Raw genomic sequence first — 17,666 nt, forward strand, 5'->3', positions numbered from 1 at the left:
CAGATGGGACAAAAGAATCCATTGTGAATTGATCATTTGGATTAGGAAATAACTTGCCCATAGAAGACAGAGGGTAATGGTGGAAAAGTGTTATTTGGGCTAGAATTCTGTGGCAAGTGGTGTTCCACTGGATCACTGTTGAGACCCTGTTGTTTGCGATATGAATAGATTAATAAGCTTGCAGATGACACTAAGGTTGGTGGGGCTGTGGAGAACATAGAGGAGGTACAAAGAATTCAAAAGAATATTGAGCAGCAGGAATTGTGAAACATGCGAATGGAACATTAAAAATGGATCTATCCAAATTGACTGACAAATGGCTCAATTGGCTGAAAGTACTACCCCTAGCATTGCTTAATATATAGGTAACACTGCAGGCTAAATCCAAGCTATTAGCTGCAGAGATATTCTATGGACGACTGATGTGGACACTTTAAGGAGCAAAGCCCTCACTGCCATAAGTGCTGGATTTATTATCACTGGATGATGACATGAGCAAATATTGTGTACACAATATTACCTCTATTGATGACTGGTCCAGAGAATCTTTCAGGCTGTGGATGACATTGGCTAATAATTTTACTGCATACAACGGAATTTATTTTATTTGTGGACATAGAGCTTATCTATGGATGCCTGTTCATTGGACTGGGTCCAGTTATTTAGGATATGTGGTTCCCTTGTAGATCGTATTCAGAAATTAGACCAACACCCTGAATGGCCAGAGGTAGCCAGGTTCAGGACAAAGAGAGGTATCTCTATGTTAATGCAAGTCTTTAAGATTCTGTTCCACTTTTACTGTACAGGAAAGGCATCCAAACCACTGATTCGCCTCATCTCAGCATTGGAGCTATTAGCTAATGACATGGCTAAAGAAATCCAAGAAGCTGGGAGGCTGCTTCTCCACTATCAATGGAGATGTTTGCCATCTGTACTCTGGTGATCCAGAACTGAATGGCCCTTGACCTTATTCTGGCTGATCACAAAGAGAAATTATAGGTCAAGACTGTTGTACGTATATAGCTGTTACCTCTGAAAACATCACTAATTTGGTGAGCCACATGCAAAAACAGATCTAAGACTTCAGGAGAATTGGTGCAGATAGGCATGACTATTAAACCAACCCCTTCACACAATGGTTTGGCACTGGGTGGATCCAGTGGCTGGAAAATAGTTTTATTATACTCCTGACTATCCTTTTAGCTGTTCGGCTTTTATGATAACTTTGCAAAAATGTGTTGCGACAGGTTTCCTGCTCAGTCCTTTTGTAGTTATCATGGAATGATAAAAGGAGGAAATGATAAAGCAGAACGGAGGCTGCATGACTTAAGTGTTTCTTCCCTCTCTCCCCCTAAGGTATTCTTGCAGCTGGATTGCCCTGATTTTTGTAAATCACATGGCTCTAGAAAGAAAAGGGAAATTCTTCATGCAACTTTCAATATTTCTCAGGAAGATTAGGTGGGTGAGTATGTCATCATTCCTTTCTTCCAATGTGTGTATCTTTACAATTTCCTGCAATGAAGTTCTTTTAACATTCTGCACAGGGTGGCATGGTTAGTGTAGCAGTTAGCGTGAGGCTGTTACAACACCAGTGATCGGGGTTTGAATCCGGCTCTGTCTGTAAGGAGTTTATATGTTCTCCCCATGTCTACATAGGTTTCTTTCAGGTCCTCCCACCCTTCAAAACATTGTAGGTCAATTGGATGCGATTGGGTGGAACAAGCTTGTGGGCCAGAAGGGCAAGTTACCGTGCTGTATGTCTAAAAAATAATTCAGGTCTGCTTTAAGTGGAGCCATCTCCTCCATCAGGTTCCAAACCTGCCTCGACCTTCCTCAGTTTCTTATCACCTGTGAATTGAACAAATTACTCAATGGTTATATAACGAGTCAGAAAACAATTCAGTGTTTCACATAATGTTCTGGTCTGTGTCTTGTAATTGGTTCCCCATAGTAACTAACTGAGAATGCATCTCAAAATAGGCACAGAATTGACACCAATTTTATTTAACCTTTGCCCGTTCAACACATAACAATAAATTATTGCAATTGTCCAGTCAACCTCTGCTAATTCTGCTTTATCCTTAATCTGCTTCCAACAGCTGAATAAAGTTAAACAAGGAAGTTTGAAGATGCCAGGGTCAAGTACAACACACAAACCTATTGGATAAACTCTAACGAAGATCCCAAGCCCAAAATATTGGTTATCCTTTACTTCCTATGGATACTGCATGACCTGCTGAGTTTCTCTAGAACATTGTATCAGCAGCTCAAACTGGCCACCACTGTTTAAAGAGGAAGTGCATTGTGGGTGATGTATTTGGAGGAAATTTGTGAGTTTACTGTCATTCAAAGTCTGGTTTTCACATGGGGTCCTATTACCTACTCAATTACACTCAGACTGGGGCACCACACCAAAGAAAGTGTCATTCAAAGTGCGGTGGACTCAGCCCAGATGGTAAGATCACCATATCTCTAAGATGATTCAATGTGGCAGATATCACATAGAATGCCCATAAAGGATGGAAGTCCCCAAGACAACGAGCAGTAAAATGAGGGATTCTCTGCAGATCTGCATCTCTATGTCTCTGGGGACCAACCCTCTGCTGGTGGGCTCTTCTCGCCACTAAAACATGTCTGATACTTGAAACATTGAAGACAAAAATTAGAATAAATAGAATTACAGTGGTTAAGACACAATGAATGACCTCTATCCCAACAAGGATCTCAGATACTAACACAACATTAGCCGCTTTCAGGTGCTCGGACGCAGATAATGAGCCAGCAGATGCGGCTGGGGGAGTGCAGCTGGGACGTCAGGTGGCCATGGAGAATATGCCTTTCTGTCACCTGAACATGCCAGCTGAAGGAGAGCTGCATCCAAGGGAATGCTGGCTCCTGTGGACTGTGGCTGTAGTCCCACTACTGCTTTAAGGTGCAACAGGGGATTCTCTGAGCCGGACAGGGGATAGTTAGGAGGTAAGTGCTCCTCCTGGTCAGGTTCTCCACTTTCAGGTGGCCACCTGACAGCCGCATTGGAGTACAATAGGCAGCTTTACATCGGGATATTTTGGCCACCTGAAAGTGCCTAATCCACATGGTATCCATCAAAGATCACAAGCTCCTCTTCGTGGAGATTGCAGCCTCTGCAACCATCCACGAGGGTTCCCATCTCATCCCCAGCTATCTGCTCTCCTGGGATCTCTACACCTCCAATGCCAACTCCAGCCCCGGCCACCTGCCCACCAGACTTTCTGCAGCTTTGGTCACCATCTCCAACCCTGGCCCCGTTGCCCACTCAGTGGAGCTCCCAACGCCGTGGCTGCTGACTCAAAACCTGTGCCCAGCCACCAACACAGCGTAGTTCTCAACGCATTGGCTGCCGACTCCACCCTGGCCCCCTATCCACCGACTCTAACCCAGGCCTCTGTCGCCAACTCACCTACTCGAACCCTAGACAGTCACCTACCCACTGGAGTCCCTAACACCTCAGCCGTTGACTCCAGCCCTGGCCCCAGCCGCTGACTCACTGGATCTCCCAACGCCTCAGCCACTGGCTGGAACCCTGGCCCAGGCTTCCTACTCACTGTAGTTCCTAACACCATGACCTCAATCCCGAACCTTGGCCCCAGTCACCTACGTACCGGAGCTCCCGACGCCCTACCACTAATTCCACCATTGACCCTGGCCACCTATCTGCAGGAGGGCCCAACACTTCGGTAGCAGACTCTCACCCGAGCCCCAGCTGCTCTCGGAGCAGAGCCTCCCAAGCTGACTCCTACCATATGGCCCCCAACACAGACTGTGATCCTGACCTTGCTGCTGGATTACACTTGCTCTTCCCCCCTACTACTCCTCACTCTTCCCTATTCCTCTCCACCTGTCCCTACTCTACTCTCATCTCCCCCCCCCGAGTTCCCTTCATTTTCCTAATCCCCTCATCTCTCCCTTCACTCTCGGGACCTCTACACTCCCCCACCCCCTGACCACCTCGCTACACTCCTCCTCTCCCTGACTACCACCCCACCCCCTCCTCTGACCTCCCCCACCCCTTCCTCTCTGCCCTCCAACACCCCAACCTTTCACCTCCTGACATCCCCTACCTTCTCTACCCTCTGACCTCCCTAACCCTCCACCTCCTCCCAATACCCTCCACCACACCGATTTCCACTGACCCCTGATCAGTCTTCACCATCCCCTCCAAACTTCCCTTCTCTGAGAGAGGGTGTTCAGTCCTCAGTAGAGGCCTTACCTTCATCCCCTCAGCTCACACCTACACGAGTTCCACGCTCACCACGATGCTGAACTCTTCTTCTGTTGCCTCCTTCTCTGGGCTTACTTCTATGACCATGACTCTCCAAACCACCACGCCCCCCCCCCACCCCCACAAATCCAAGGCCCCTTCTACCATTTTAAGCCTTCTTCCTCCTGTTGGACACTTCATCCAGGCCAGCTACCTGCTCTGGATCTTTTTATCTCCAGTTGCCACCGAGACATCAACCATCTCAAATTCACCAATCCCCTCCCTTACTCTAATCTTACCTCCTCCAAAGGCTTTGCTCTCCATTCTCACTCCAACAATTCCAACCTCACCAACAATCCGCAGATAAGGGTGCTGCTGTTGCAGTCTGGTACACTGACCTCTACCTTGCCGAGGCCAGACAACACCTCCTCCTACCTGCCCCTTCCACAGGATCCCACCACCACTTATCAAGCCACCGTCTCCAACACTATTTCCAACCTCATCACCTCTGGTCACCTCCCTTTCACAGCCTCAAGCCTCATAGTATCCCATTCCCACACTGCCTATTTCTACATTTTACCCAAGATACACAAACCCAACCAACCAGTAGACGCATTATTTCCGCTTGCTCTTGCCCCACAGAACAAGTTTCACCTTACCTTGACTCCATCCCTTCTCCTCTGATCCAATCCCTCCCCACCTACATCCGTGACACATCACAAGCCTTCCATCTCCACAATGACTACAGATTCCCCAACCTGGACCACCTCATTTTCATGATGGATGTCCAATCCCTTTATACCTCTATTCACCATACAGAAGGTCTTAAAGCACTTTTCTTCATTCTGATCCAGAGACCAGACCAGTCACCCTCCTGCACTACCTTCCTCCACTTGGCAGAACTTGTCCTCACTCTAAACTTCTTTTTTGACTCATTTCATTTCCTCCAAGTCAAAGGAGTAGCCATGGATACCTCCATGGAATCCAGCTATGCTTGCCTGCTTGTCAGCTTTGTGGAGCAATCCATGCTCCAAACCTTCATGGCCAAGACCCTTCAACATTTCCTCAGGTTCATTGATGATTACATTGGGGCTGCCTCATGCACAATGATGAGCTTGTCACTTTGCTGCCAATTTCCACCCCGATCTCAAACTCACCTGGTCCATCTCCAACAATTCTCTCCCTTCCTGGATCTCTCTGTCTCAATCTTGGGAGACAAGCTTTCCACCGACATGTATTATAAAGCCACCAATTCCCACAACTACGTCAAGAAAATGTCCTCACATCCTGTCCCCTGTAAGGATTCTATTCCCTTCTCGTAATTTCTCTGCCTCTGCCACATCTGTCCCAGGATGTGGTTTACCAGTCCAGATCATCTGAAATGTATGTCTTCTTCCACAAATATGGCTTCCCCTCCACCACCATCAACTCAGCCCTTACTCTCATCTCCTCCATTTCCACTCATCTGTCCTGGCCCCCTATGGCCCCAGATTTAACAAACCTAGAATCCCCCTCATCTTCACCTACCACCCCACCAGTCTCTGCATCCAACACATTATCCTCCAGCATTTCCAGCACTTACTACAGGATCCCACTACCAATCAGATCTTCCCCTCTCCTACCCTCTCTCCCTTCCGTAGGGACTGGTCCCTCCTGACTCCTTAGTGCACTCATCCCTCACCACCAAATCCGCCCACCCCACCCACCCAGCATCTTCCCCTGTGGCCATAGGAGGTGCCTCATCTTGATCCTAACTGATGTACCCCTTATCCTTGGACAGTGACCCTTTATTGTGGACTTCCCCATGATTGGGAACATCTTTCTTGCATCTAACTTGTCTAGTCCTGTCAGAATGTTATATATCTCCAAGAGATCCTCTCTCATTCTTCTAGATTCTAATGAGTGCAATATTAGTCTATCCAGTTTCTTCATACATCAGTCCTGCCATCCCATGAATCCAGGAGTAGACTGGTTAACCATCACTGCACTCCCTCAATGACAAGAATTCCCTTTCTTGGATTTGGAAACTAAAATTAGACACAATACTCAATGTGTGGGCTCACCAGAATCAGAATCAGGATTTTTTGTCATGAACAAGTCATGAAATTCAACGTTTGTGCAGCAGGATCATTATGCAGCATTCATATTATAGCCATCTTACAACATTAGTATAAATTTAAAAAATTAAAATAGTAGCGCACAAATAGTAAGGCAGCGTCTTTGGTTCGTTGATCATTCAGGAATCTGATGTCAGCGGGAAAGAGGCTGACTTTCTGCCATTGAGTGCTCATCTTAGACTCCTGTGCCTACTTTTCTGATCGTAGCAGAGTTAAGAGGGTGTGGCCTGGGTGGTGGGGGCCTTTGAGAATTGAGGTAGCTTTTTAAGACACCACCTCATATAGATATCCTCTATGGAGTGAAGTCTGGTGCCTGTGATGTCATAGGCTGAGTTAACAAACCTCTGGAGTTTAATCTTGTCCTGAGAGTTGGCACCTCCATACCAGACAGTGGTGCAACCAGCCAGAATGCTCTCCACTGTACACCTGTAGAAGGCTTCGAGAGTTTTGGAAGACATATCAAGGCCTTTAACAACTGAACTATATACAATTCCTATATTACAGTAAAGACCAACAAGCCATTTGTTTTCTTCATCACCTGACACACCTCCATTCCAATTTTCAATGACTGATACACGTAGGTCTTATGGGACTTCTTTTCCAAATTTGTCATCATTCAGATAAGAATCTGCTTCCCTGTTATTGCCATTAAAGTGAATAACTTCACTTATCTGCATTATCTACATAGGAGAGTATGATCCATGGTTTTAATTTTTTTTAACTATACAGCATGGTAGAAAGGCCTTCCAGCCCATGAAACACATGCTTCCCAATTACACCCAACTAACCTACCAACCCCAAACATTTTGGAGGGTTGGAGGAAACAGGTGCACCCAGAGGAAACCCACGCAGGTCATGGTTATTGTCATAAAAAAATCTCTAATCTGTAGATAATGAAAAAAATTAGTATTTGGTAGACTATATTTAATGGAAAGTTGTTCAAAGGAAGTGAGACTCCCCTTACAAATAAATATTTAAAGCATTTAATCCCCAATCTATACCATTCTTTAGAAGTTACATCAATTTTGGAATGGAACAACAATCCTCTGGCACCACACCCATGGCTAAGGACATTTTAAATATTTCTGCCAGACCCCCTGCAATTTCTACATTAGTTTTCCTCCAGGTCCGAAGGAATATCTTGTCAGACCATGGGATTTATCACCCTTATTTTCTTTAAGATGGTAATCACCTCCTCCTCTGTAATCTGTGTAGGTTCCATGACCTCACTGCTTGTTTTACTTACTTACCACAACTCTGTGTCCATATCTTGAGTGAATACTGATGAAAAAAAACATTTAATATCTTCCCCATCTCTTTTGGCTCCTTACAAAGCCGACCACTCGTATCTTCAAGTAAACTGATTTTGTCTCTTTTTACTATCCTTTTGCTCTTAATATGCCTGTAGAAACCCTTAGTATTTTCCTTCACATTGTCTGCCAAAACAACCTCATGTCTTTCTTACTTGAGGTTTTTTCTTGCATTTTTTTATATGCCTCATGTACCTCATTTACTCCATGTTGCCTATACCTCTCTCTTCTTCCAAACCAGATCCCCAATATCCCTTGTAAACCAAGGTTCCCTATGCCTGCTAACCTTTCCTTTTATCCTGACAGGAATATACATACTCTGTACTCTCAAAATGTCACCTTTAATGGTCCTCCACTTAACTCACATACCCTTGCCTGAAAACAACGTATCCCAATCCACGCAATCTAGATCATTTCTCATTTCCTCAAAATTAGCCTTTCTCTAATTTAGAATCTCAACCCAAGGCCCAGACCTATTCTTCTTCATAATTAACTTGGAAACTAATGGCGTTATGGTCATTGGACCCAAAATGTTCCCGACACATTCTTCTGACACCTGTCTTGTCTCGTTCCCTAATAGGAGATCCAGTATTGCACTCTCTCCAGTTGATACCTCAATATATTGATTTAGAAAACTTTCATGAACACATTTGACAAACTCCAAGCCATCCAGCCCTTTTACATTATGGAAGTCCAGTCAGTATGTGGAAAATTAAGATCCTCAACTATCACAACCTGATGTTTCCTTCAGCTGGCTGCTATCTCTCTGCAGATTTTCCCCTTCAATTCTTGTTGACTATTGAATATGGTCATACATTTCCTGTTTGTCAGATCCACGATATAGTCTCTGTAGACCACCCCTCTGGTCAATTCTGCCTGAGCAATTCCATGATGCTACTCCTTCCCCTTTCATCCTCCACCCCCGCCCACCCCGTTCTATTGCATCTAAAGCAACATAAAACCAGAACGTCAAGCAGTCAGCCCTGCCCCAAGAATCAGATCCAAGACATATTCCTATTTAAATAGCACAAGTTCACCGTTATGAGGGCTTGGCTGACTGTCAAAACTCCATTTTGGTGGCAGATCCATCATTTTGATGACTATATTGTGGATCTGAGGAATAGGAAAGATATGACCACACTCATGGGGTTGCATTATATACTGTTCAATAGTCAACAAAAATTGAAGGAGAAAATCTGTAGAGAGATAGCAGCCATCTGCAGGAAACATCAGATTGTGATAGTTGAGGATCTTAATTTTCCACATACTGACTGGACTTCCATACTGTAAAAGGGCTTCTTTTCTTTGGCTTGGCTTCGCGGACGAAGATTTATGGAAGGGGTAAAAAGTCCACGTCAGCTGCAGGCTCGTTTGTGGCTGACAAGTCCGATGCGGGACAGGCAGACACGATTGCAGCGGTTGCAAGGGAAAATTGGTTGGTTGGGGTTGGGTGTTGGGTTTTTCCTCCTTTGCCTTTTGTCAGTGAGGTGGGCTCTGCAGTCTTCTTCAAAGGAGGTTGCTGCCCGCCAAACTGTGAGGCGCCAAGATGCACGGTTTGAGGCGTTATCAGCCCACTGGCGGTGGTCAATGTGGCAGGCACCAAGAGATTTCTTTAGGCAGTCCTTGTACCTTTTCTTTGGTGCACCTCTGTCACGGTGGCCAGTGGAGAGCTCGCCATATAACACGATCTTGGGAAGGCGATGGTCCTCCATTCTGGAGACGTGACCCATCCAGCGCAGCTGGATCTTCAGCAGCGTGGACTCGATGCTGTCGACCTCTGCCATCTCGAGTACTTCGACGTTAGGGGTGTAAGCGCTCCAATGGATGTTGAGGATGGAGCGGAGACAACGCTGGTGGAAGCGTTCTAGGAGCCGTAGGTGGTGCCGGTAGAGGACCCATGATTCAGAGCCGAACAGGAGTGTGGGTATGACAACGGCTCTGTATACGCTTATCTTTGTGAGGTTTTTCAGTTGGTTGTTTTTCCAGACTCTTTTGTGTAGTCTTCCAAAGGCGCTATTTGCCTTGGCGAGTCTGTTGTCTATCTCATTGTCGATCCTTGCATCTGATGAAATGGTGCAGCCGAGATAGGTAAACTGGTTGACCGTTTTGAGTTTTGTGTGCCCGATGGAGATGTGGGGGGGCTGGTAGTCATGGTGGGGAGCTGGCTGATGGAGGACTCAGTTTTCTTCAGGCTGACTTCCAGGCCAAACATTTTGGCAGTTTCCGCAAAGCAGGACGTCAAGCGCTGAAGAGCTGGCTCTGAATGGGCAACTAAAGCGGCATCATCTGCAAAGAGTAGTTCACGGACAAGTTTCTCTAGTGACTTGGTGTGAGCTTGCAGGCGCCTCAGATTGAAGAGACTGCCATCCGTGTGGTACCGGATGTAAACAGCGTCTTCATTGTTGGGGTCTTTCATGGCTTGGTTCAGCATCATGCTGAACGGCTGGACGGCTTGGAGTTTGTCAAATGTGTTCATGAAAGTTTTCTAAATCAATATATTGAGGTATCAACTGGAGAGAGTGCAATACTGGATCTCCTATTAGGGAACTTGGAAGCTCTCCAACCCTTTAGATTATACAGCTTGATGCTGAAAAACTTCCATTAAGTGAGATAGGCCTTCTGTATTTAACTGTGGAGATAATTATGGACCTGGGAAGACTGTGGACTGTCCTCCCAACACTTATTAAGAGGAACATTTTGTGATAATATGTAATTACACCACGAGGTCACCAGGGGTCATCCTGGTGACCTTGTATATAAAGCAGTCCAGAGCTACAGTCTAGCCTTCCAGGTTCATCTTGCAGAGAGACAAGACCTCTTAGTGTACATATTAGTTTATTAAAGCTGTCTTACACTCGCACTGCTGGTGTGGTTATTGTCAGTACAATTTAATAAACTAATATGATAGCTACTAGGATAGAAGCTGGTTCTGCTCCAATGCACATTCCCAACCACCTGGAGACTCTTCCTGAGGAATGGCATCCAAGAACGACCAGCACATACAAGCATCCGAGGACAGAGACGGCGAAGAACCGCTGTACTGGAATCATGGTAGAATGTGGGGAAGACCACAGAAGTATGATAAGGCAGGTAAGAAATGGCCAAGAGCCCTGCCTACCTGTGGGTTCACCAATACAGGCACCGCTGACCCTAAACCCTGGTCCAATCAGAAAAGGGCCACTACAAGCTTGGGTGGAAGGATCTCCACAAGTCGTGCTCCCGATCACCACATATGTGCAGAATTCCCGACCACTCCAGAGCCAGGGAAAGCAGACACTGCAACCGTTACTCCCTCAGCAGCAGTTTCCCCAGTACCTCGGAGACCTAACGCTACCGCTGGGATCCCCCTAAGCCCACTGCAAACGTCTCAAAGCCAGAGACTCAGCCAACAGCCCCAATCACCCAGGTTACTCCTCCAGCAGACACAAGCCCCACAAAGGCTCTAGCAGCAGCTCCCAGCACCCCATGGTCTGCCCTTGCTACACCTAAGGGACCAGAGACTGCGTCTTAGCCATGTGCTGTGACCAGACAAGCTGGAGCTCGACCCCAGAAATCCCGGAGCCGGCACTCACTTCGGTCACTGGCAGAGATGCTTTCTGAATTACGTGGAGGGTGCTGAGGCATCGGATATTAATGCTGCTGTTAGCACAGCTGGGAGACCACCCTTACTCCCTTATACAGGATGCCAGGTCCTACCAAGAGGCAATGAGCATTTTACAGAGGCATTACAGTAAGGGGCATAGTGAACTCCACACCCGGTACAGGCTCATGATGGGTCACAACAAGTAGGGGAGTCTGCCAGAGACTTTATACTCTCTCTGATAGACCTGGCGAGAGGTTGCACCTTTAAAGCACTATCAGCTCAGGAGTATGTGGAGGACCTTATTAGGGACAGAATTGTTGCAGGCATACGGTCCACTGAGATGAGACATTGATTGCTGGAGAAAAAAATGGTGGGGCTAGATGAGGCAGAGACTATTGCAGAAGCTTTAGAAAGCACCAGGAAAAAATTGGAGGAGTATTCACAGGACCGTGGGACTGGGACAAATGTCACACTGCTGGACTCTCTAGCCCCACAAAAAGAAAAGTATGCTGCCTCACAGGAATTCACAGCAGCAGCACACCTTGAGGGTCGCAAGTGCTTTTTCTGTGGACAAAGAAAGTACCCCAGAGCCCTCTGCCCTGCCAGAGAAAATGTTGTTCCAACTGTGGAAATCGTGGGCATTATGCAAAAGTCTGCAGAAGCCCCAAGGCCACAGCCAAGGCCCATTCGCATGCTAATGAGAGGCGGGAAAGCTTTTCTTTCTCCACAGACAAACAGAAGAAGAAGAATGCCATGTGCAGCCGGCCATCTTGAACAAATTCTACAGAGCAGAGGACACAGTCTTCAGGAGATGAATCTTCTTTGGCTTGGCTTCGTAGATGAAGATTTATGGAGGGGTAATGTCCACGTCAGCTGCAGGCTCGTTTGTGGCTGACAAGTCCAATGCGGGACAGGCAGACACGGTTGCAGCGGTTGCAAGGGAAAATTGGTTGGTTGGGGTTGGGTGTTGGGTTTTTCCTCCTTGTCTTTTGACAGTGAGGTGGGCTCTGCGGTCTTCTTCAAAGGAGGTTGCTGCCCACCAAACTGTGAGGCGCCAAGATGCACGGTTTGAGGCGATATCAGCCACTGGCAATGGTCAATGTAGCAGGCACTAAGAGCTTTCTTTAGGCAGTCCTTGTACCTCTTCTTTGGTGCACCTCTGTCTCGGTGGCCAGTGGAGAGCTCGCCATATAACACGATCTTGGGAAGGCGATGGTCCTCCATTCTGGAGACGTGACCCACCCAGTGCAGTTGGATCTTCAGCAGCATGGATTCGATGCTGTCAGCCTCTGCCATCTCGAGTACTTCGATGTTGGAGATGAAGTCGCTCCAATTAATGTTGAGGATGGAGCGGAGACAACGCTGGTGGAAGCGTTCTTGGAGCCGTAGGTGATGCCGGTAAAGGACCCATGATTCGGAGCCGAACAGGAGTGTGGGTATGACAATGGATCTGTATATGCTAATTTTTGTGAGGTTTTTCAGTTGGTTATTTTTCCAGACTCTTTTGTGTAGTCTTCCAAAGGTGCTATATGCCTTGGCGAGTCTGTTGTCTATCTCGTTGTTGATCCTTGCATCCGATGAAATGGTGCAGCCGAGATAGGTAATGACAATGAGTACTATCAGATGGAAGGACACGAGGGACTCGTCAGACTTGCTTCCCTACGCATGAATCAGGCGAGTCCACACAAATTATCTGATGCCACTGTGTGCATCAAAATTAATGATGTGAAGGTAAATTGCTTAATAGATAGTGGAAGCACTGAAAGTTTTATTGTCCAGGGGTTAGTCAACCACCTTTCCCTCCTCACATGCCCGAGTGAGCACAGGATCCTATTTGCAGCCAGCAGCCTTGCGGCTGAGGTAAAACAGTTTTGCAGGGTTACTCTAGAAATCCAGGGCACAAAATAGGAAGGGTTCAAATTACTAGTACTCCCTTACCTCTATGCCCCGGTATTATTGGGGTTAGATTTTCAGTGCCAGTTAGAAAGCATTACAATAGTGCACAACGGGCCTCACCCCCCCCCCCCACTATGCCTTACAAAGAAACAACACTGTAGCCTGTCTGTCCTGAACATAGAACCCCCTCTGCTGTTCACACACCTTACCCTAGAATGCACACCAATAGCCACAAAGAGCAGGAGGTATAGCCCGAGGGACTGAGCCTTCATTAGGACAGAGCTACTACAGGAGGGCATCATGGAGCAGAGCACCAGCCCCTGGGGAGCCCAGGTCATTGTAGTAAAGTCAGGAGAAAAACTGTGCATGGTAGTGGATTACAGCCAGACAATCAACAAATTTACACAACTAGATGCCTTTCCCCTGTCACGCATAGCAGACATGGTCAACAACATTGCGCAGTACAAGGTGTTCTCCACCATAGACCTGAAGGCAGCCCATTAGAAACAGCAATTGCATTTACACGCCATTTGAGGCAGTCGGCAGGCTGTATCAATTTCTGTGACTTCCCTTCGGTGTCACCAATGGAGTGTCCCTGTTTCAGAGAGAAATGGACCGAATAGTAGATGAGTTCCAACTGAAAGCTGTGTCCCCCTACTTAGACAACGCGACAATCTGTGGCCACACTCAGGAGGATCATGACACGAATTCTTCCAGGCAGCAGAGGAAAGGAACCTAACATACAATAGGGACAAATGCGTCTTTAGCGCCAGGAAGTTGCCAATCCTGGGCTACATAGTGCAGAACGGGGAAATCAGCCCAGACCCAGCCCATATGCGCCCTCTCCTAGACCTCCGAGTGCCACACACGCTGAAAGCACTAAAAAGGTGTTTGGGACTGTTCGCTTACTACGCCCAATGGGTCCCCAACTACGCCGCTAGGGTCTGCCTACTTGTAAAAGCCTCAGTTTTCCCACTATGCCCAGCAGCCACCAGAGCATTCAGAGACATTAGGGACCATATCGCTAAAGCTACCATGCAGTCCATAGATGAGTCGATCCCATTTCAAGTAGAAACAGATGCATCCGATGTGGCTCTGGCTGCCACACTGAAGCAAGACGGACGACAGGTGGCCTTTTTCTCGCAAACCCTACAGGGGATCAGAGGTAAGACACTCAGCAGTAGAGAAGGAGGCCCTAGCCATTGTGGAAGCAGTAAGGCACTGGCGACATTATCTGGCATGCAAACACTTCACCCTCATCACGGACCAACGGTCTGTGGCTTTTATGTTCGATAACCAGAACAGGGAGAGAATAAAGAATGACAAAATACTGCGCTGGCGGATAGAATTGTTTACATTAAACTACAACATTCTATACCACCCCGGGAGACTCAACGAGCCCCCGGACATGCTGACCAGAGGCACTTGTGCCATCCTTAACCACACATCCCAGTTGCAGAGGTTGCACAATGAGCTGGGCCACCCGAGGGTCGCTAGACTTTTTCACTTCATTAAAACCCAAAACCTCCCATTTTCGGTAGAGGAAATTAGGTCAGTGAACAAGAGCTGTCCCATCTGTGTGGAATGCAAACCGCAATTTTACCAGCCAGACAAAGCCACCCTGATAAAAGCTACCAAACCTTTTGAGCGCCTCAGCTTCGATTTTAAAGGCTCGCTCCCATCCAGTAATAGAAATGTCTATTTCCTAAACGTAATAGATGAATTATTTCCCCTTCGCAATCCCGTCTTCTGATGTATCAGCAGGCACTGTTATAAAATGCCTCCAACCATCTTCAGCATATTTGGGTACCCGAACAACATATACACAGGCAGGGCTGCTGCATTCATGAGCGCAGAAGTACAACAGTACCTGCGTGAGAGAGGGATTGCTACCAGACGCACTACAAGTTACAATCCCAGGGAGAATGGTCAAGTCGAAAGGGAAAATGCCACTATCTGGAAAATGGTCCTCTTGACTTTAAAAGCAAAAGACCTGCCTGTTACAAATGGGAAGAAGTGTTGCTGGAAGCCCTACACTCTATACGTTCTTTATTGTGTACTGACACTAACATGACCCCATGTAACCGTATCTTTTCTTTCACAAGGAAAGCCACGACGGGCACAGTGCTGCCTAAATGGATGATGACACCGGGACCTGTTCTCCTCCAGAAGCATTGCAGACCCCACAAAGCGGACCCGCTGGTGGATCAAGTGGAGCTGAAGCACGCGAACCCTCAGCATGCCTTCGTCACATTCCCAGATGGAAGAGAAGACTCGGTGGCCACCAGGAATCTCGCGCCGGCCGGATGTATGAACAACGCGAAGGAAACACAGATGTCTACGGATCGTCAAGGAGCGCAACAGCAGTGACTAGAACAGTCGTCCATTGAGTCACCCCAGAAATCAGGACCCTGGGTACGCCCGCCCCACAAAATATCACCACCTTAGACGATGGTAGGACCTAATCCCATACAAGAGGATCCCCAGCCCACACGGCCACATGGCCATCTAGTACTTCCTACTCCCACACCTCCACCAAGAAAGTCCAAAAGGCAGACCACACTCCCCACCCCATACCACTACCGAGGAGGTCCAGAAGGCAACGAAAACCACGAAAAATTTTGGACTTATGAACTTGCAAACAAGGGAAGGAGGACCGGAGTGGGGGGGGGGGGGGGGCGGTGGCGGGGGAATAACATTTTTTTTAAGGGGGGATGAATGTGGTGATATGTAATTACACCACTAGGTCACCAGGGGTCTTCCCAGTGACCTTGTATATAAAGCAGTCCAGAGCTACTGTCTAGCCTTCCAGGTTCATCTTGCAGAGAGACAAGACCTCTTAGTGTACATATTAGTTTATTAAAGCGGTCTTATACCCGCACTGCTGGTGTGGTTATTGTCAGTATACATCTGGCACATTCAGTATTGATTGGTAGCAATTAGCATCGGTACTGAATGAACAAAAGTTCTTCTAAATAAGCATACTATGAGAAGTTGGAGGGACTCAAAGGGTCAGGTGGCATCTACAAGGTTAATATTTTGGATCGAGAACTTCATTGAAATATTTTGTGGCCAACACTTGAACAAATACTATGCCTGAACACCAATGGACAACTGGGAAAGCAATTCCATTCCAAGTTTTCTATCTTGATAAAGGATCTGTGGAGGCTCTGTTGCTGAGTATATTCAAGAAATAGACTGATAATTTTAAGATGTTAAAGGAGTCAAGAGCAGTGATGTAGCACAAGAATGATCAGCCATGATTTTATTTGTAAGGTGAATAGGCATAAGGACACGTTTCTTCTCTTCCTTGAGTTCTTATATCAGGCTGCTCGTTAGCAATATCATTGTAAAAAATAAATCTTAAGGCACAGTTAGCATCACAAATGGCACAATGTATGGGTTTCCTCCAAGTGCTCCGGCTATCTCCCACCCTTCAAAATGTCTGGGTTGTAAGTCAATTGGGTGTAACTGGCTGTCATGGGCTCAGGGCCAAAAGGTCCTGTTACTGTGCTGTATGTCTAAATTGACTCCGGCAAAATACAAACTAGTGGAAGAACTCAATGGGTCAGCAAGCATCTGTGGAGGCAGGATTTCAAGTCAAGACCCTGCATCGGTATAACAGTAGGATTGCCAATTACCGCATCTGCAGTCTCTTGTGCCTCAATTAAATCAGCCAAGTAGGTCCCTCCCTGCAAAATAAGAATTGGCGGAGAATCATGCAAATAATTGTGTCAACGTTTGTGGAAAAGTTATAATAAATGAGGAATGAGGACAGTAAGTCTTTTGTGACAGCCACACAAAAGAAAATGTTTTGCTGCATGTTGGGCGCTATTGGTAGCCCAATAATTATACAGACAGAAGACTGAGAGGAACGATAGGCTTTATTGAGCAAGAGACTGATGGCCCGGATCTAGGCAAATGAGCGGGAATGAGAGGGGACTCGACCTTTATGGCCAGGGGTCACATGGGAAGGATCAAGGGAGGAGCCAAGGTAGGGAAACCCTGGAGGGCGGGCCAGACAGTACAAACAGTCATATCATCACATTCACCCCTCCTTTTTAAAAAAAGAACCCACTGGTAATTACAAAAACCCAGAGGAAAATACCACAGTGAAAACAGTAACTTTAACAATCAATAAACTGACAGAGGAAGCAGGCTTTCCCCTGTCCAGTTAGAGGTTGAGCTGGATAGGCAGCCTTCTCTGTCTGCTGGACTGCCGGAGAACTGGTGTTTCAGTACAGCGCTCCTCCAAAGAGGGTGCCGATGGGGGGAGTGTCTGCTGCTGGAACTGTGGGGGTTGAGGTGCTGGCAGTGGACTCCTGAATCACTGGGGAGTCCTCCGCAGCTGTAGGAGCGGGAGGAGCCTGAACGTCTGGCTGTAGGGTCGGCAGCTTGGATTCCAGAGCTGTGCTTGGGTATGGCACCATCGGATCCGCGGAGTCGTCAGCAGCCAACAAGGCAGTCTCGGGGTCTCCAGCCCTCTGCCAGGTCTCGTATGGGCACCGTGTCCTCGTGGC

The sequence above is a fragment of the Narcine bancroftii genome, chromosome 3, assembly GCF_036971445.1.
Source record: "Narcine bancroftii isolate sNarBan1 chromosome 3, sNarBan1.hap1, whole genome shotgun sequence".
NCBI classification, from domain to species: Eukaryota; Metazoa; Chordata; class Chondrichthyes; order Torpediniformes; family Narcinidae; genus Narcine; species Narcine bancroftii.